General features: G+C 40.1%; 2 long non-coding RNA genes across 2 annotated transcripts; one reads left to right on the forward strand and one right to left on the reverse strand.

Moving 5' to 3' along the window:
- Positions 1 to 2,545: 2,545 nt before the first annotated feature.
- On the reverse strand, positions 2,546 to 12,236 carry LOC140596596 (uncharacterized). The gene is made up of 2 exons (XR_011998505.1): positions 12,001 to 12,236; positions 2,546 to 10,819 (listed from the first exon to the last, which is right to left on the reverse strand). It is a non-coding gene; the product is annotated as an uncharacterized lncRNA (long non-coding RNA).
- On the forward strand, positions 10,817 to 20,283 carry LOC140596597 (uncharacterized). Its single transcript, XR_011998506.1, has 2 exons — positions 10,817 to 11,108; positions 18,884 to 20,283. It is a non-coding gene; the product is annotated as an uncharacterized lncRNA (long non-coding RNA).
- The last annotated feature ends 326 nt before the right edge of the window (positions 20,284 to 20,609 follow it).

Raw genomic sequence — 20,609 nt, forward strand, 5'->3', positions numbered from 1 at the left:
GAGTTAGTCCAGCGATATCTCCTCGCTGTACAGAATATGGAACCTACCACCACGAGGCCAGAGTCTTTACTGTGCCTCCACGCTAGCAGTAGTTTGGCATGGCTGCTGCGTATGTTCTCCTGAAGGATCAGGGCTGTGATTCATGCCTCCTCCCCTGTCACAAGTTACTCCCATTCTCTGTTCAGTCCCCCAAGATGATATGAAGGTTTTTGGAGGAAATATCTCTAACACCTGATCAAGTTTACTACTGGCTTGTGATAAGACCATCATTAAATGATAGAAAGACTGTCTTCCCAACCTGTCCACACCCATCCATCAAACAAAGTTGTGGTATTACAAAATACACTTTCAGGCTGTCCTGTCCTTCAAGGATAACTTGATGTTCTGCTTTGTTGGTCGTCTGTACTTGTGGAGCCAATAAAATTCGGTAAAGTGAAGTGAAGGTTTAAAGTAAATCTGACCTTACTGAACTCTACTAGATCTCTAAAAAACTGTGAACTTATCACTGTATCAATACCTTCATCTTAGCTATTCCACAGAAGTGTAAGGATAGGGAGGATTGAAGTTTCAAAATACCATTAGTCTTACCTCACCCATAGCATTTTTATGTTTAAAGAAAAAAATGCAGGCCAATGGGCATGAAACTATCATATGTAAATTTTACTTGGCCTTTTAAAGATATGTTTTTTATATTAAAACTAGATATATAACTTTATATATTAAAAATATATAATTTTTACTGAACACACTTCATTTTCATGCTAGTTAGCATCAGGTCTTTCCATAAAGACATTGTTCAGTATTCTTTTGAAGAATATAACGGATATTGTTTTTAATTTGGTGACTCTGGACAAAAACTTTGGCCTGAAATGCTTTCCTTCTATCAAATTAAAAAAATTCATTTTCTGAGTGGGTCATTATGATTAAAACTGTTGAGAAATAAACAGGTATAACTCTTCGTCACATTTCCAGTGTTTCCGATATTAAGTGGTTACACATTAAAAAATCATGTCACTTCTAAAAATGGATTTAGAAGAATATTCTCTATATAATAAAAATTCAGTAACATATTATAATATTTTTTTCACCATAACAGGGAAACAGTCAACAAAAACTGCTTCTGAATCTACCTTCCTGTTTATTCCCTAGGCTCTGTAAAGTCAGTCAGTAAGGGCCGAACCGAAGCCACATTAGAAGGTTATTCTGCAGCTGTTGCATCACATTGACAGTCACAGTTTAACATAAAGAAGATTCTAATAAGTACAGCAGCTATGGGTGAATATAATTCTTAATATCAACTCCATAAAGTGGTAACAACATTTAATAAATTGAACTAGTTTAATCTGCTTGGGATATTTTTATTTACTGAATGTGCATTTCTACACAATGATGATAGAGTGATTTCAGCACCTTCCGTCAGGTAAATCTTAAGTTAGCCTAGTCAATAATACCTTTTCAGATGCCCAAGGTCATGAAACAGTTAAAAATCCAAAAGATATCAAGAAATTGATTTTCTAAATTTGAAGAAAAACTCTATGGCTTTAAAGAAAAGCTATATTTCCCTGGGACTTTTAAGAAAAAGCATTCTTAAAACACTTTATGTGGCATTAAAGTCACTACGAATTGTAGAAAGTCTTTTTTCCCTTGGTGTTCAGCTCCCAGTAACTACATTTAAATTCTCTTCAAAAGGCAGTTAATATTCCCATCCTACCACCCACGGTCTTTCAAAATGCTAAAAGGGAAATAAATTCAACCACAGCAAACATGTGTCTTCAATTGCAGAAGTATGACTAAGTATCAAGAAAAACCCCACAATATTTAGGATTTTCTTTAAAAGGCCTTTCAAATAAAATGGATGTAATCTTCCCAAGTCAAATTAAGTGAAATGCACCCTGAATCCATACTTTAGAGATGATTCCCAGAACATCTACTCCACAGCTTTGGCAATAACAAAAGCAGGTCAGTCCCCACTGATAATCTGGCAGATCAAGGTCAGTTTGTAATTCCTCTTTGTTCATACATTTATCCGGAAATACTGGCTACTCTAAGTAGAACAGTAAGATGATTTGGTTTCATGTTTACCTAAAGCCATCATCAGGAATATTTGGAGGACTACAGATAGAAATCTTTAATAAGTTAAAAAAAAAAAAAAAAAAGACAAGGGGTTATGATGCCCGGAGAAATCAGGGAGATTCAAAGCTATGAGATGAATGTTTTCAGTGCAAATTCGTATTGCTTGCCCTAATTGAAAGCAATGGTCTCATATTTTTGTGAAGGATGTCATTATTCAGAATTGTTTGTGTTTCTTAGTAGCCATTTTTTTTTGTACTCTCTCTGTACCTTAAATACGAATAAACATTCATTGCAAATATTTATTCTATTCAGAATAGTTTATTGGCACTTTGGCAGTTATAACATAAATACTTAAATATTATTTGGATCCAATTAAAGAGATGTGTCGGGATTAAATGGATTGGAAGAGAACTAATCAATCAGTGGAATGAAAACATTAAAAAAAAAAAAAAAAAAAGACACAGACCAGACCTTAGATTAAGCACTTGAAATAAAATGAAGAATAAGACCCTGTACTTTATGGGTTTATAATCCAGTAGAACAAACAGACAGATAAATACCAAACATTCAAAATACTATAATAAAAATACACAAAAGGGTTACATAGATCATAGCATAGGCAAAATAAAATGTTTCAAATATCAAGGGCAGATGGCATTCTTTTGCCTACTTAAACACATCAGATGTTGGCCAAAATTTTTCTTAATAAAAAACTCCAGTGAGTTACTGGAGACCAGTATTTTTTTAAACTATCATTAATAATAACGTGGCTTCAAATTTGCAGTTGTAAAATAACAAAACAAAAATTGGTTAAAATTGTTAGTATATATCAAAGTTAGTTAGTATATACAAAATGCTTTTTATTGCAGTAGTCATAAATAAAAGAAAAAAGTGTACTTACAAGTCAAACTGAAGTTTTCTGATGATATGACACATAGGCCAATGCAAGTCAAAAGGTACAATTAAGATAAGTATGCCCTCAAACTCGTGCAATGCAGGAAAATATCCTCCATACAAGTGGTGACATGTACTAAATGAGCCAATTCGTATAACCATCCCTCCACAAATGAAGTCCCTATTTAAAAAACATCTGTCTTTCTTTCTCTTTCTCTCCTCTTCCTCTGTTGGGTTCAATGTCCCTATATAGTTTCACAGTTGTCCAAATTGCATCTAAAACAAAAATCGAAAAAAATCATGGCTCAGATTTGACAGTGCACTGACATTTGGCAGCCCATGCAGTTGCAGGCAATTAATACTATCTAAAAATCTATAGCCTCAAATAATAACCAGCGTAACTTGAAGATCCCACCACAGCAAATGTGTTAACAGACTAGTTATGGAATAGAGTATTGATTTAGGAACAATTTTTGATTCTTGTTTTGAGAGAGTGAAAGGGACAATCCCTATTCAAGATAAGGGATACACATTTTCACTCATTATTTTATTTCATTCCCAGGCCAAAGAACTACTCAGAAATAACAGATACTGTATTATGTATCACAATGGTGAATTTCATTCTGCCTTGGCAGGGTAACTAGTAAGTGTAGAATGTAGCTGCTTGCTATACTGGAGTCATGGGTATATAATTGCCTTCAGAAACATCCTTCTCTGAATACCACCTACGCATTAATACATGACAGTGAACTTACAGCCAGACCCCTGTTCTATCCCACATGATCCTTGAAAAGGCTTTGAAATGAGGCCACGTGCATAATTAAGGCACACTGAATACCACAGTACATGTAACAAGCTAGAGTATTATGAATCCTTAGGGGAACCTCATAGAACTAATACATTTTCTAAAGAAAGCTGCACATGAGTAAAGAGAGCCCAAAATGCTAATTAGATCCTCTCAGTGAAAGCTATAGAAAAGTTGATTCTTGAATCCTGAAGTTGGGCACAGAATGGAACATTTGTATACAGAAACACTGAAGGGGGGGGGAAGAATTTGACATAAAAGCCCCTCAATAGATGGTTTACACAATTCATGAGAAAATAAATAATACAAAATAAACAAAATAACAGTGGGAGAATGTCAACCCTCCTGAAAGGGTTAAGTATGAGAACCGATTTCCTATTAGAAAGGGATTATGTAACAACAGAGGGAAATACTCACCCTAGCATATGCTAATTTAGTCAGCTTTGCCAGGCCTTTCTGTGTGTGTTTGGCTGGCTGACTCACCTTCCTTGCCTCTCCTTTTTGCCATTTCATTATGAAAGTAAGGAGTTTGAACTCTCACAAAACGCAATAATAGCAATAACAAAAACAAGTAAAAGCACATTATATGAGTTTTATCCTTGCTAAAACATTGGGGTATGCATTGTGGAGGTCAAAAGGAAAATCACCCAAACTGTATGTATTCAGCACATAGGCTTTAGCAAATCTCCCTTTCTTGAACCACTCTTCATTCCTCATTAATTACTTTTAATAGGTCTTTCAGGTTAGGAGTATGGTCGGGACTGGGGGGATATTATATTCCTGGACAGTGCAAAGGAAGCTGAGTTACTGTGTTGCTCAGACTTCAAAATAGAAAATAGAGAGCAGTAAAGGAGTGACAATTAGACAAGCTTATTGTATATTTTTTGTTTGCTTTTTAATACAAATATTCTAACCATCTCTCATTTCAACCTAAATCTACTACTTAAGATTGGAAAGTAGGGGGCATATAAGGTATGAGAATGAATGGAAGATACGTAGGTGTCATGGGCATTTTCCCCCAGAGGGGATAGAGGACAAGCTAACGTCAAATATGAATTCATTAAGAGAGTAAAAATGTATTTTACACACCATAAATTTGAGTTTGGATGTTTAAGTAAACCTTAAGGGAGTCACTTGCATTTTGAAAGGCAAACACTTTTAACAAAGAAGCCAAAAATATTTCTCTATAAGAACAAATTAATTGTTTTTTTATAAATCATACTGAATCAATATAACAGCTATACACTTAACAGTTGGCAGCACATCCTTGTCAGGAAAGGTGCTTTCTTGCTCTATTCCCAAAGATGACTTTAGATAAACAATGAGTGCGCCGTTACTGTAAATAAGCCATCATCAAAAACATAAAATTGTTAGGGGATCAATTTGACCAATAAAAACTGTTGCTTTCTTAATGTGATTTGCAGTACTTGATCATACTTAGCTCTAAGATTTTTTATTTCTCAAAGCAAATGATTCCTTATTTTTATTTTCTAATCTCTAATGACCTCTGCATCTAGCCCCCAGAATGACTGTTTATGACTGAATTGGAGCTTCCCGTTCAGCATTCAAGTGGCTGAAAGATAATTTAAAGATTCAAGTAAAAACTATTTGCTGACTTAGAGTTATATCAAATGTTGAACAATGACTGTCTTAATATTTACTTCAAAGACCTCTAAAATAGAATGTAAATAATTAGTAGCCAGCCCTCTCTAAGGCAGATCCCTTTACAACTTCAGCCCTGTGTCTATTCGTGTAGTGGAAGGGTCTCATTACTTAGTTTCATAAGCACAAAAGAAGATTCAGAATAGATGCTCAGCTCTATCACAAATTCAGAAATTGTATAGCTTGCTTGTGTGTTTTTAAGGGGAAACGCTAATCATTGTTAAAGCCTAAGAAAATTTATTCAACAATATACTTTTTAACCCTCATAAAAAGGGTAAGAGAAAATAACTGAGTGCAAAGAAAACAAACTCTTGCCTTTTCCTCACATCACATCCCATCCCTGACAGCTCCCAAATTATAAAGATACTGAAGAAACCCCCCCCCCCCCCCTTTAAGTAGGACCAGCCCTAATCCAGAGGCAGCCCATCCAGGTGCCTTCCTGAAGTTTTAGCAACAAAAAGCATTCTGTTTGTGATAAGAAAACCATTTCCCCCCACTCCCTGATTGGAATGTCCCTGAATAGGTTCATGTTGACCTGAGAAATCGATAACCTGAATGCTATGCGACTGCCAAGGTTCTTCTGTCTTTAGGCGGTTTTTCTTTTTTCTTTTACCTTTAAAAGATGCCTGTAATTGCTAATCGGGGCTCTCTGCCTCCGAAGAGCCCTTTTGCGCAAACGTTCAATAAACCTTCTTGCTAATTGCATCTGCCTCTCTGGGGTCTGAGTCTCTGGGGCGTCCACCGGGACACGTTGGCACCCGTGAGCCAGGGTCCAACAACTTAACAAAGTTTAAGTGCTGACATATTATGAAGAGATGCAGCTACTTAATTCCATTAGGACATACCTATTCATGCCAACACTATTTATTATGTATCTACTAAATTGAGAATAAGAAGATTGCACAGATGACAAAGGCTCAGGGCTTGCCCTCAGGAAGCTTAAGTTTAGTAGTCATTGGGCACTAGAGCTGTTCAAGGAGGACCAAAAAACCAATACCTGCCAATTCCACAAAGACCTCTAAGTTCAGCTTTTGAGTCTGGCTTCCTCAGTTTGTGATTTCTCACCACTTCCTCAGCCTACTCAGCCAGCTGTTACACATTGGGTGGTTTTGCCAAGGTTGTTAAACGGGCCTATTAAAATGAGGACGCCTTCTCAATAAATCTCGTGGAACACACATCAGTGTTCTCAAATAAAGCATCAATAGGATAGGTCTATTTATATTATGAATGTACCCCAAATCCTTCATAATAAATAAACCTTACTTGTCTCAACCATCTGATACCCCATAGATTTCTCATTTTAAAAAGAAAATTAATATTATTTGATATTGATTTTACGTCACTTTAAAATGCATGACTCACATTTCGTCCAGCATTTTTGTACTTCCATTTGCTCCTTAAGTAATTCAAGTAATTTTTTTCATTAAAAAAAAAATGGCATCTCACTATTTCAATGTGGGGCAAATAGTTCTCAAGTATCTGATCTTCCAGGGGAGAAAGCAGAAAGAGGCCTCTCAATCAATGCTTACTTTGGTCATGTTATGCTCCCACAGTTCTAATAGTTGTAGAAATGGTGAAGACAATGAAGTAAGTTTCCATATCTTGATAGAAAATCTGCCCAGAGACTCCCCATATTTGCAGGGAGATTTTCCTAATTACTAAGTGTTTGGGGTTTGACCATTTAAATCATAGTCTTTGGCTCTTATGTACAGATTCTACTCTTTAAAGTTTCAGTTGTTAATCAAGAAAGGGAGGAATACGGTTCTTGCATTCAACATAAGAAATGAGCTCAACAAGACTAAGGCTATTACAAATAGAAGGAAATGAATGGGAGAGAGAGGCTTTTGAGAAGCATTAAGTTATCAGTATTTTATTAAGTATATGTAGGTGTGTTTGTACTTAATAATATACTTTCTAAAAATGTAAGGGGAAGTTTATGTTCAGTGTATTCACTGAGGCAAGTACTATGCATGTCCAATTGACCTTCAATTTGAAAGTCTTTCTAAAATAACAGATCATTCATCAAAATATCTCATGGAAAATAAAACAAGACAAAACCAAACACTAAAATCCCAGTATTCGTGTTGGATGTGTTTTTCTGTAAGACTAACTCTAAAAAGGAAACAAAGTTCTCAACAAAATCTCTATGTATGTCTATTTTCTGGTTATATTTTGTCCTTTCTTCTTTGCCCTTTCTAGGACCGTTTTCTTGTGCTAAACGAGACAGTCTCCATCTTTGCAGTGCCCCCTCAGGCATGGAAAGGGGACACAGCTTCAGCCAGGGTTAGCAATTGAACTGGATCTGCTCTGTAACCAAGAGAGGTTTTAGTTCCAGGTGGCAAGCTTTTGCACGCCTCCTTCTAAAGAAATTCATTTCTCTAAACTGTTCTGTAACCTCATTCCAGATTTTTCCCCTGCCTGTGATGGAGGAAAATAAGAAAGGATGCCCCATAAACTAACACAGAAGCAAATTTTGTTATCTAAGTAGTCTATACATTGCGAGTTGTGCTTTGGTCAGAAACATATTTATTTCCTTCTAATGATTCATTTTCATTTCCTAAGAATCCACTGAAGACAAAATGGTAGATTTTTAGAATAGTACTATTTTTTTTTAACTTATTTTATCATTGACTTGATTCTCACCACTGGCTCATTAACTTTACATATTAACAAGCCAAAAGGTTGATTTTGCTTCCCAGAAAGGGTAAAATATTGGTGACAATGTAAAACACAGAGAAGATACGTTCAAATGAGTCTTCTTGTCTAAAATAAGGCATAGTGCAAGAAAGGGGATAATAATAGAAATGCTAAATTAATTGATCAGTATTACTTAAGTCACAGAATACCACCATAGTTCCGATAAAGCTAAAAATAAGAAGCTATAGGCTGCCTATAGCATTTGCCTAGTCATAACTACCAGCAGGCAGAACAGATTCCCTCTAGCCAAAATCAGTTAGTTGCTCACTAGTTCCGCCGCCACCCTTCTTTCTCTGCACATGGAAAGGAAAGACCTGCTAAGTGTTTAATCTGTGTCCAGGAAATAAAGCTTTTCATTTTACAACCTAACCAAGTCCTAATAAAAGTGTAGGATGCTGGGAGGAACATAAACCTCAACCCTGAAGCAATGTTTTTGGCCAAGAGTAAAACAAGGAAGGCCTGAGCAATTTGTTTGAGCAGGAAATGACAATATCAACAAAGTGCGATGTGTCTGTGGAGCAGTGTTTGATCAATGTGAGGCAGCCATAAACATGAGACTACAATCCAATGGTGCTTTGCACCCCCTCCCCCTCTAGTTTTTTTTTTTTTCCTTTTAAATCCTCTTCTGTCCTTTGGTGTCTTAACATGGCCTGATCTAAGATGCTCATAAGTACACAGACCCTGTTGGGCTGGTGCTTTCTCCCTGGTTGCTGTAGAGGACGCTTATTTATTTATATATTTGGACCTGATGCTGGTGCTGCTGTGGGTTGCAGTGGTGCATTTTCTCTGGCATGCCCACAGCCCTTCCACCACCACCTCTAATCTGCTGTGAAAAGCAGCACTTTTTAAATAATTGGCTTACGTACTTAATACAAGAGACCCATGTTCTTAATAAAATAGAATGCAGCTGATGGAATCTCTCCGGGTAGACAGAGTAAATCCTCCTCCAGGCTGAGAGAATGAGACACCAGCAGACAGTTATTTTGCAGTGCAGTGAATCGACAATTCATGGGAAATGTTGAAGGCAGAGGAGGCGACCCCCAAGTGCAGTCCTTTCCCCACATGCTCTATAATAAATAATCTCACACCAGCCCAGCAGTGTGTGCAATGACGTGCCGGGGCCAGCACGCACAGGTTGGCAGGGAAAACACATCCAGCGGTGTCGAATTTTCATCGCAATCACCGAATTAACTGATTTCCCCACCTCACACTCCCACTACCCTGCAGAGAGCGCGCGCGCGCACACACACACATGCATTGTTGGGAAATGCAAGTTACTGAGAGGTGAAATAAGGCATCTAGGAACACGTTTCAGCATGGATTAGAGACCCAAGTGATGTGTCAGCCTCCCGGGGTACTTGTGAGAAGGTGGGAGTGCGAATGGTGGGAAATGGGACGAGGCAGCGTAAGCAGGGAGAAGGCTGCCGGCTTTCTCGGGGATGCTGGCACATGACATATCTGAAATTCACATTTAACATAAAACACAAAAAAGATGGTAAGAAATACCTCCGCAAGGTCAGTTAGTTAATTCAGAAAAACTCTGTCCACTCTGTTTTCCTTCATATCATAAATATGCATAAATAAAATCCATCCCAGTCCATATCCTGGAGGATAGGAGGCAGGATGCATTCCAAGGACTTGCTGAAAGACGGTTCATCGACCTCATTTAAATCCTCCAAAGGCCAATTGGGTTTTGCACGCCTGCGGTCTACTTGTGTCTTACTTCCAGATTCATTTTACCAAGGGACAAATACATTTGATCAACTTATCCTTCCCACAACTACAGAAATGACGACAGAGGGGTTAGAGGTGGGCAAAGATTTAGCAAGAAATCAAGAGTCACCTAGCTTTGAAAATCCTATAGTCCATCGTTTCCCATCCATCCTTCCTGTATCTCACTCCTGCATCCCTGTATGACTCCTCTCTTCAAAGCAACAACTTTCCGCCCGCCGGCCCGGCCCCCCCAGCCCTGGCCTTCCGCCCCCGCCTCACCACCCCCCAAGTGCGCTCTCCCCACGCCCTCCTACTCCGCACAAGGCCATTCACTTCATCACCAGCGTCCTCCTCCCCTTCCACAGGGCCCCCTCCTCCTCCTGCAAGAGGGAGGATCTGAGGAAAAGTGCACCCCGGTTCCCCAGCCGCTCTGCATCCAAACCCAGTGATTTGCATCATAACAGCGTTTTGTGCGGTTCCCCCCACCGCGGTCGCAGGGGTTCATACATTGCACGTGAAAGGACAATATTAATGACGGAAAGAAGCGGCAGGAGCAGAGCCATAGAGAGGTCGGGAATCCGAGCGGAAATCCCTTCGCAGTAAAGTAACTGCTTAGGTGCGTAGATTTCTTTGCTTAAAGAAAAAAAGAAAAACAAAGAAAAGAAAACCACACAGGCTGATTAATTTTAAAAAACAGGCTTGTTGATACAGTAGCTTTGAGTCTTTTGCTTTTTCCCTTCCTCTTTCCCTTTTTTAGTTCTTGATTTATTCTTTCTCTCTTTAACCCCCTTTTCTTTTTCTTTCTTTCTTCCTTTCTGTCGCTCTCTCCTTTACATCCCAGACAGTCTCCTCTCCCTTCGGAGGTGCGTGACACGTCTCAGGACACACCTGCCCCCGGGGATGTCACTGCAGTGCACATGGCGCTGCCGCTGCTGTTCTCGCAGTCTCGGTAGCTCGCTCCCAGGCTCTCACTCACTTTTCTTTTCTTTTCTTTTCTTTTTTTTTTTAATTTTTTTGTTTATTTATGATAGTCACACAGAGAGAGAGAGAGAGGCAGAGACATAGGCAGAGAGAGAAGCAGGCTCCATGCACCGGGAGCCTGATGTGGGATTTGATCCCGCGTCTCCAGGATCGCGCCCTGGGCCAAAGGCAGGCGCTAAACCACTGGGCCACCCAGGGATCCCCCTTTCACTCACTTTTCAAAGACGCACGGATGTGGTGGTGGGAAGCAGAGAAAAGAGGAAGGCGACCCGGAAAGGGGGAGGTGAGAGCGAGGAGGAGGGTGGAGGTGGCCGGTGGGGGTGGGTGGGAGGGTGTGATGTTCAGAGAAGGCACCAGGTGCCCGCCGGAAGGCGGGGGAGGTGTGGGGGTGCTGCTGGCGGGGACTGAGTGAGGGATGGAGGCAGCTCAGGTGGGTGAAGAGGCGGAAGGGGCCGCGCACGGGGCTGCCTCCTGGGAGCGCAAGGCTGAGCCAGGGCCGGAGACCCGAGGGCCTGGAGCCAACTGCCGCTGCCCCTGCCGCACCGAGGAGTGGGGGGGGGGGGGGGGGTGCACATCGCCGGGGAGTAGGGGAATGGAAGGGGCAGAGTGGAAATGCGGGGTGCAGTGGGGGTGATGGGGAAGGGCGTGAAGCTGATGCTCCCGCGGCGGGGAGGGGATGACCTGGTAGAGGAGCCCGCAGACGCTGTAGAAGCGGAGGACGGCGCTGCGTCTCCAGGTCACGGTCCCTTCTCTAAGGGGCTCGGAAGGAACGAGGGGGCGAGAAGATGCTGGTGACGGGGGCCCAGAGTGCAGGGGTGTCTCGGGGTCCTGGCAGGGGAGGCGGCGGCGGTGGACGCGGCGCTGGCGGCGGCGGCGGCGGCGGCGGCTCCCGGATGCTCGAGCTGCAGCAGCAGCAGAGGCACCGGCGGCGGCGGCGGCAGCAGCTCTACCGAGCGCCAGACCCAAGGGCAAGCTCAGCGCGGCGGAGGCCCCGCCCCCACCCTGGCAGGGACAGACACCGCCCCCGGCCAATAGGAGCGCACCCGCCTCCCGGGCCTGGCCAATGAGAGGAGGCGGTGGGCGGAGACAAGCGCCGGGAGAAACCAACTGGCTTCTCAAGGACCCTTGGGGCAGGGAGGACCCGACCCCCGCCCACACCCCTCCCACGGTCTCACCTCCTTGGACACGTCTCGCCCCGACTTCACAGGGGAGACCCTCGCCCGTCTTGACCGCGCCTTCCCTCAGGAACGGTTCAGCCAATCGCCACCGCGAGGGGGCGGGGTTAGCCACGTCCCCGGCAGGTTCTGGGATCCGTGGGGCCTGGGCCAGATCCTGGGTGCGAGGTGCTTGTGCGCATGCGGACTCCGAGAGCAGATGGTGGCTGCACCTGCCCACGCACCAGCTGCAGCACATTCTCCAAGGCTCTCAGCAGCAAAGGGAGAGAGGGCAGGGGGCGGGGGGAGGCTAAGTGTAGGGAGCGGCGCACCTGCCTGCCTGCAGCATCACTCACCAGAGTTCATATTTTACCTTACGTTGCCAAGATGCCCTGTCCAGCAGTGAGGAACCCTATAATTCCCAATCTCTGTGTCACTTTCAAGTGAGGATTAAAGATAGGCATGAGTTTTCTACACACTCCCTTTTCACATCTTTACAATCTTTGCTCCTACGTGTTCCAGATAAGGAAGAGGGCTGCTGATCTCTACATAAGACTTTCCCGAAGCAGCTATGTCAGAGGTTTCCAAGACTATCACCAGATTCAGTGATTTGCTAGAACCCACAGGGCTCAGAAGTTCTTGTACACATAATTATGGCTTATTACAGCAAATGGACAAAAAGCAAAGTGATTTTTTATAAAGCAAAATGATTAAAGGAAAATAGTACATGGGGCAAAGTCTGAAGGAATCCAGATGTAAGCTCCCGAAAGTTCTCCCTCAGTAGAGGACATGGTTAATTTCCCTAGCAACAAGATGAGGAAACCTGTTTGAAGTATTGTCTACCAGTGAGGTCACCTGAGCCTACAACACCAAGGCTTTTATTGGTGGTCCACCACGTAGGTATATAGCCATTGCCTACAAGACCAGTTTCTGAGGCTCCAGAAACCCAGGAGAACAGGTGTTCACCATAAATCACAACGTTTGCACATATTCTCTAGAAAGACTGGTATAACACCTCAGGGACACAGGCATACAAAACATTTATATTGTTTAGAATCCAAATATTTTTTAACAACTTTGTTGAGCTATATCTCACATACCACACTATTCACCCATTTAAAATGTACAATTCATTGGTCTTTTTCTATTCAGAGATATGTACAACCATCTCCACGATTTTAGAACATTTCATTACTGGAACTGTGATTTCCAGTTCTGCACATAGGAAGCTGAGAAGTCAACTCTCTGTCCTAACAACAAGTAAACAAGCTGAATAGACTTAAAAATCAACTGTTCTCAGGTTTTTAAGAGGGGGAAGACACAGGAAAAATCACTGATCCCAAGATTGGATATATAGAAAGGTGAATGAATAACAGGAGGGAGTCATAGCTTACCTGGAGCAGACACTCACAAGCGGAAACACCTGTAGGAACCAGGCCTGAGATGAAAATTTGAACTGTACTTGTACTTGAAAACTTGAATTTCTGGAGTCTCAGAGCAAACAACTCTGGGGATTAAAAACTCCAAGGGGATCTAGTCATAGAAGAAACTCCCACAATACTGTTAGACTCACTTGTAGGAGCTCCATCAGATTCCCACAATAAATACTATTAAAAAAATTCCCTGGGGCTTACAGCAGGGAAGGGGAAGAGAAACCATTTTGAAACATGCCAAAGCACTCCATTTTTCTTAATTTCTCTTCACTCCACACCTATCTATGTAGAAGTCTGAAAATTCAACAAAAATATTTCTGGAACTATTAAATGAGTATAGCGAGGCTACAGAATGACAGGTTAATATACAAAGGTCAACTGATTTCCTACATGCCAGCAATGAACAAGTGGAATTTGAAATTGAAAACACAATGCCTAGCCAACACTTGTCTCCTATGTTGTTAATTTTAGCCATTCTGACAGGTGTGAAATGAGATCTTTTGTAGTTTTGATTTGTAATTCCCTGATGATTGATGTTGAGCATGTTTTCATTGATGTTGAGTCTGTTAGCCATCTCTATGTCTTCTTTGGAAAAACATCCATTCATGCCTTCTCCTCATTTCTTAACTGGATTATTCATTTTTTTGGGTGTTGAGTTTGATAAGTTCTTTATAGATTTTGGATACTAACCCTTTATCAGATATGTCATTAACAAATATCTTCTCCTATTCTACAAGGTTGCCTTTTAGTTTTGTTGATTGTTTCCTTCACTGTGCAAAAGCTTTTTACATTGATGAATCCCAATAGTGTATTTTTGTTTTTCTTTCCCTTCAGGAGACATATGTAATAAGAAGTTGCTACAGTTGGTGTCAAAAAGGTTGCTGCCTGTGTTCTCCTCTTGGATTTTGATGGTTTCAGATCTCACATTTAGATCTTTAATCCATTTGAACGTAAGAAAGTGGTCCAGTTTCATTCTTCTGCATGTTGCTGTCCAGTTTTCCCAGCACTATTTTTTGTTAAAGTGACTTTTTTCCCAGTGGATATTCTTTCCTGCTTTGTTGATCAGCTGACCATATAGTTGTCAGAATCCATTTCCGGGGTCTCTACTCTGTTCCACTGATTTTCGTCTGTTTTTGTGCCAGTACCACACTGTCTTAATCACTGCAGCTCTGTAATACAGCTTGAAGTCCAGAATTGTGATGCCTGCAGCTTTGTTTTTCTTTTTCAAGATTGCTTTGGCTATTCAAGGTCTTTTATAGTTCCATACAAATTTTAGGATTGTGTGTTCTAGCACTGTGAAAAATCCTGGTGGTATTTTGATAGGAATTGTATTAAATATGTAGATTGCTTTCAGTAGTATAGATATTTTAACAATATATGTTCTTTTGATCCATGAGCATGGAATGTTTTTCCATTTCTTTGCATCCTCTTTAGTTTCTTTCATCAGTATATTATAGTTTTCAGAATACAGGTCTTTCACCTCTTTCGTTGAGTTTACTCCAAATATCTTATGGATTTGAGTGCAATTGTAAATGAATCAATTCTTTAATTCCTCTTTCTGCTGTTTCACTATGGATGTATAGAAATGCAACAGATATCTGTATGTTGATTTTCTAACCTGTGACTGTACCGAACTTGTGTGCCAGTTCTAGCAACTTTTTGGTAGAGTCTTTTAGGTTTTCCGTATAGAGTATGATGTCATCTGTAAATAGTGAAAGTTTGACTCCTCCCTTGCCAATTTGGATGTGTTTTATTTCTTTTTGCTGTCTGACTGTTGAGGGTAGGACTTCCACTGCTATGTTAAATAACAACGGGTGAGAGTGGACCACACTGTCTTGTTTTTGACCATAGAAGAAAAGCTCTGTTTTCCCCACAGACAATGATATTAGCTGTGGGTTTTTCACATATGACCTTTGTGATGTTGATATAGATTCCCTCTATCCCTACTTTGCTGAGGGTTTTTATTATGAATGGATGTTGTATTTTAAGGGGAAACCTCTCACACTGTTGGTGGAAATGAAAACCGGTGTAGCCACTCTGAAAAATAGTACAGAATTTCCTGAAAAAGTTAAAAATAGAACTACCTTATGATCAAGGAATTACACTACTGTGTATTAACCCAAAGGATATAAAAATACGAATTCAAAGGGATACATTCACCCCAGTGTTTATAGCAACATTATCAACAATAGCCAAATTATGGAAAGAGCCCAAATGCCATCGACTGATGAATAGATAAGCAAATGTGTATATATAAATAAATGGGATATTACTCAGCCATAAAAAGAATGAAATCTTTCCATTTGCAACAACGTGGATGGAGCTATGGAGTATTATGCTAAGCAAAGTAAGTCAGTCAAGTAAGATAAATGCCTTATGATTGCACTCATATATGGAACTTAAGAAGCAGAACAGATGAACAGGGGGTAAAAGAGAGGCAAACCAGGAAACAGACTCTTAGCTACATAGAAGGAACTGATGATCACTCTTCCCAGGTGAGCAGGGGATGCATTACATGGGGGATGGGTATTAAGGAGACCACTTTTGATGAGCATGGGGTATTGTATGTAAGTGATGAATCACTAGGTTCTGCACCTGAAACTAATATTGAATGGTTAACTGTAATTTACATAAAGAATTGGAAAAAAAGACTCACAATACCATTTACATTAACAGTCTCAAAAATGAAATACGTAGGGCAGCCCAGGTGGCTCAGCGGTTTAGCACCACCTTCGGCCCAGGGCCTGATCCTGGAGACCCAACATCGAGTCCCACATCAGGCTCCCTGCATGGAGCCTGATTCTCCCTCTACCTGTGTCTCTGCCTCTCTCTCTCTCTCTCTCTTTCTCTGAATAAATAAACAAATAAATAAGTAAAAAAATGAAATACTTAGATGAATCAAAAAAAACAAACAAAAACTAAATAAATGGAGATATATTCTATTTTTATGGACAAGATGATTCAATATTATGAAAATGTAAAATTATATATATATATATATATATATATATATATATAAAGGGGGGGATACAGGGAGCTATCAATGTAATACCAATTAAAATCCCATCAGGTTATTTTATATGTATCAAAAATTAATTCTAAAATTTATATGGAGAGACAAAATATCTAGAATAGCCAACACACTATTGAGGGAGAACAACAGAGTTGGAGGGCAGATGCTACTTGGTTTTAAGCCTTACTACTCAGCTATAGTAATCAAGGCAGTGTGGCATTGACAAAAGAACAGACAAATAGAGTAATGGGCCAAAACAGAGATCCCAGAAATAGATCTCCATAAATACAGTCAACTGATCTTTGACAAAGGAGAAAAGGAAATACAATAAAGATAGTCTCTGCAACAAATGCTGAAAAATTGGGCAATCATCTGCAAAAACATGGGCCTAGACACAAATCTTGTACCCTTTACAAAAAAATAATTCACCTACATGTGAAAAAGAACACTATAAAACTCCATGAAGAGAGTATATGAGAAAACCTAGATTACCTTGGCTATCATAAGGTCTTTTTACCACACCACCGAAGGCAAGATCCATGAAAAAAAAAAAAAAAGATAAGCTGAATTTCATTAAATTTAAAAGCTTTTGCTCAATGAAAATCAATATCAAGAAAATTAGAAGATAAGCCACAGAATGGGTAATATTTTTTTCCAAAAAATGCACCTGATAAAAAACCATTATCCAAAATATACAAAGAACTCTTTTTTATTTACAAGATTTATTTATTTATTTTAGAAAGAGAGTGAAAGAAGATGCATGGGAAGCATGAGTGGGGGTAGGAGCAAAGGAAGAGAATCCTCAAGAAGACTCCTTGCTGAGCTCAGACCCTGAGGTGGGGCTCAGTGTGGGGAAGGAACGCCAGGCTCCCATTCTACCTCACTACCTATGTGATTATGACTTGAGCCAAACCAAGAATTGGTCACTTAATCGACTGAGCATTCAGGGGCCCCTTAAATATGCCAAGAAGTCTTAAAACTCAAGAATAGGAAAACAAACAGCTCGATTTTAAAATAAGCCAAAGATAGGTTAGGGGCACCTGGGTGACTCAGTTGGTTAAGCATCTGACTCTTGATTTTGGTGTGGCTCATAATCTGGGTCCTGGAATCAAGCCTCCCATTTGGCTCCATGCACAGTGGGGAATCTGCTTAAGGATTCTCACTCTCCCTCTTCCTTTGTCCCTCCCCCTGCTTGCACATTCTCTTTATGTAAAATAAAAATAAATAAATCTTTAAAAATAATGATAATAATAAATAAAAATAAGCCAAAGACCTTAACTGATACTTTACCAAAGAAAATACACAAATGGCAGATACACGTATTTAAAAATGCTTCACAATATATGTTATCAGGTAAATGAAAATGAAAATAACAGGGAGATACCCGCACACACTTACTAGAATGGCCAAAATCCAGAACACTGACAACACCAGGTCCTAGTAAGGATAGGAAGCAAGAGGAAATTTCACACACTATTGGTGAGGATCAAAAGTGGAACAGGCACTTGGAAGACAATTTCAAAGTTTCTCACAAAACTAAACATACTCTTAATATATAATCTAGCCACATTCTCCTTGGTATTTACTCAAATAAATAGAAAATCGTGCCCACACAAAAACTGGCACATGTATGTTTATAGCAGCTTCAGTTTAATTTGCCAAAAGTTGGAAAAAACCAACATGGCCTTGAGTAGAAGAGTGAATGAGTGAATGGATGAATGAATGAATGAATGAATGAATAAATATTTATCTAGCACTAAAAATAAATGAGCTATCAAACCACAAAAAGACAATGAAGAACTTTCAGTACTAGTATATTAGCATATATATTAACATTTTAGTAAGTAATAGAAACAAATAGAGAAGGCTACATGATTCCAAATATGTGACATTCTGGAAAAGATAAAACTCTGGAGACAATAAAAGTATCTATGGTCAGCTGGGGTCGGGGTGGTTGGGAAAATGAATAGGTAGAGCACAGAGGATTTTTAGTACAGTGAAAATACTCTGTATGATATTATAATGATGTATGTATGTCATTATATATTCATTCAAACCCATAGGATGAATAACACCAAGAGTGAACCCTAAGGTGAACTATAGACTTTAGGTGATTATGATGTGTCAAAGTAGGTTTCCTTTTTGGTAGAAAAAAAAAGTAGGGTGATTGTTGATAATGGGATAATGTGTGTGGGATATAGGGAGAGAGATGGGATCTCTCCCTCCCTCTCAGTCTTGTTGGCAACCTAAAGCTACTCTAAAAAAGTAAAACCTTAAAAAAAAATCCAGTACCCTTTAGCTTTCACCACCTTATGATCCCAGCTACCTTCCAAGCCATAAGCAATCAGTCATTTATTTTATGTTTCTATACCTTTGCCTATTCTGGATTTGTAGTGAATCTTCAAGATTGCTAATACTGTGGCTGCACTGGCTCATATGATTTTTATTTTGGTTATAGGACACATTTCGGCAAGAAATCATCAAGGAACTTCGAAGAACAAGATTTATAACTCACACATCCTGGAGGGAATATGGCATGTCAAAGGCACAGAGTAAAGGCAAGGTAGAGAGAAGGGGGTGAGAGACATAGAAGATGGAGAGAGAAAGGGATGGACAGAGAGACAGACAACCCTGAACTTGGGGTTCTGCCTTTATTAGGGTTCAAGTGTGGAGTGTTTAGAGTTTCATGCGTTCACTTTTCACCAGCTAATTTAAAGCATAAGAGCAGGAATTAGGGGTGGGGATGTAAAAGCAGGGTCCCTCAAGCTGTCAAGTATCTCAGTTAACTAAGGCTTTTTTGCGAAAGGAAACTTCATGGCGGGGGTGGCCTAATTCCATGCCTGGTTGTTTTGCTAGTAGTTGGGTCACAGAACTAATAATATATTTATTCAAGATGACTGTCTTTTAATAAAAATTTCCTGGCCATAAAAAAAACCTAATGTCAACCGCTCATACAACACCACCATCAACAACAAAAAGCTTCATGTCAGGCACTTATATTACACAGAGAATCTACATTATCACATTTGCTTGTTTTATGTATCTCCTCGCACTCTTGCTAGAGACAAAGGAGAACTCCCCAGGATAGAACAGCTTCACTCTGTCTTCCCAGCAGGAATTCCAAAATTTCTGTGGACAAGTGCTTGATATATTTGTCTATTATTGAATGTACTAATCCTGCCTTTGATCTACCATGCATTTTCTGCATGAATTTATGGAGAGATGAAAGCTGATGCCCTGTCATTTTAGACCATTGAGCTCTGGACTCAAAGGAACCACATTTGAACATATGAAGAAACTATGTGACATTACCTGAGTGTTTGTGATGAACTGGATATTCCCTATTTGCTCATCCCAGACTTACCTTCCCCCCATCCCAATCCTGCTGTGTCGCAGAGGCTGACCTCCATGGACTTCATCAATCTGGTTGTCTTGCCTCTGCTGCTAGTTGTGATCAGCCCATGGAATGCACACGTCGGAAGCTAGAGAAAGATGAAAGAGAGATACATATCAGGTTTCTTATTTCTCTGTGTTTCTCTCTGCTCGTTTGAGGGTTTGTGTGTTTTTTATTGTTGGTGGTGGTGTTTTTGTTTTGTTTTGTTTTTAAACATGTGTATTTCTCTACTACTGTCCACAGCTTCTGGTCATGCATTACACGACTGTACTTCTAAGAGCGTTCTGATAGCCGTTCCCTTCTTTATCCCTTCACGTCTAAGGGGTAAAAGACACATTGATTGCTTGCTGCTGCTTCATGTTCAGGGCAGGCGCTTCACCATTCTTTACATTTCCCTTAATCATCCCAACTCCTGTATAAATACCACCTTGTATAACTCTCTATCATTAGATTTTTTCCAGTTACCTCTTGAGTGTGCCTGTTTTATGCTAGTAGTTTGAAAAATACATGAGATTCTCATTGGGTACAATTACTGGGTAGAGATTTGCTTCTGTTTGGCAGAATGTGTGGGAAGAAATAAACAAAGGACTATTTGGTTTTATTTGGTTTAACCATTGTACAGAAAGTAATTTTGCATTTTCCATGTACTTCAAAATGTTTCTCAGCTACTTCTTTAGTGTTGGGTTGGTGGGCATGTTCTTGATTCCAGCCAACAGATTATAATAAGAGGTGCTATGTATCATTTGTAAGCAGAGGCAGTTCAGAACAGGAGTAAATTCTCCATGCTGTA

The sequence above is a fragment of the Vulpes vulpes genome, unplaced genomic scaffold, assembly GCF_048418805.1.
Source record: "Vulpes vulpes isolate BD-2025 unplaced genomic scaffold, VulVul3 Bu000000628, whole genome shotgun sequence".
NCBI classification, from domain to species: domain Eukaryota; kingdom Metazoa; phylum Chordata; class Mammalia; order Carnivora; family Canidae; genus Vulpes; species Vulpes vulpes.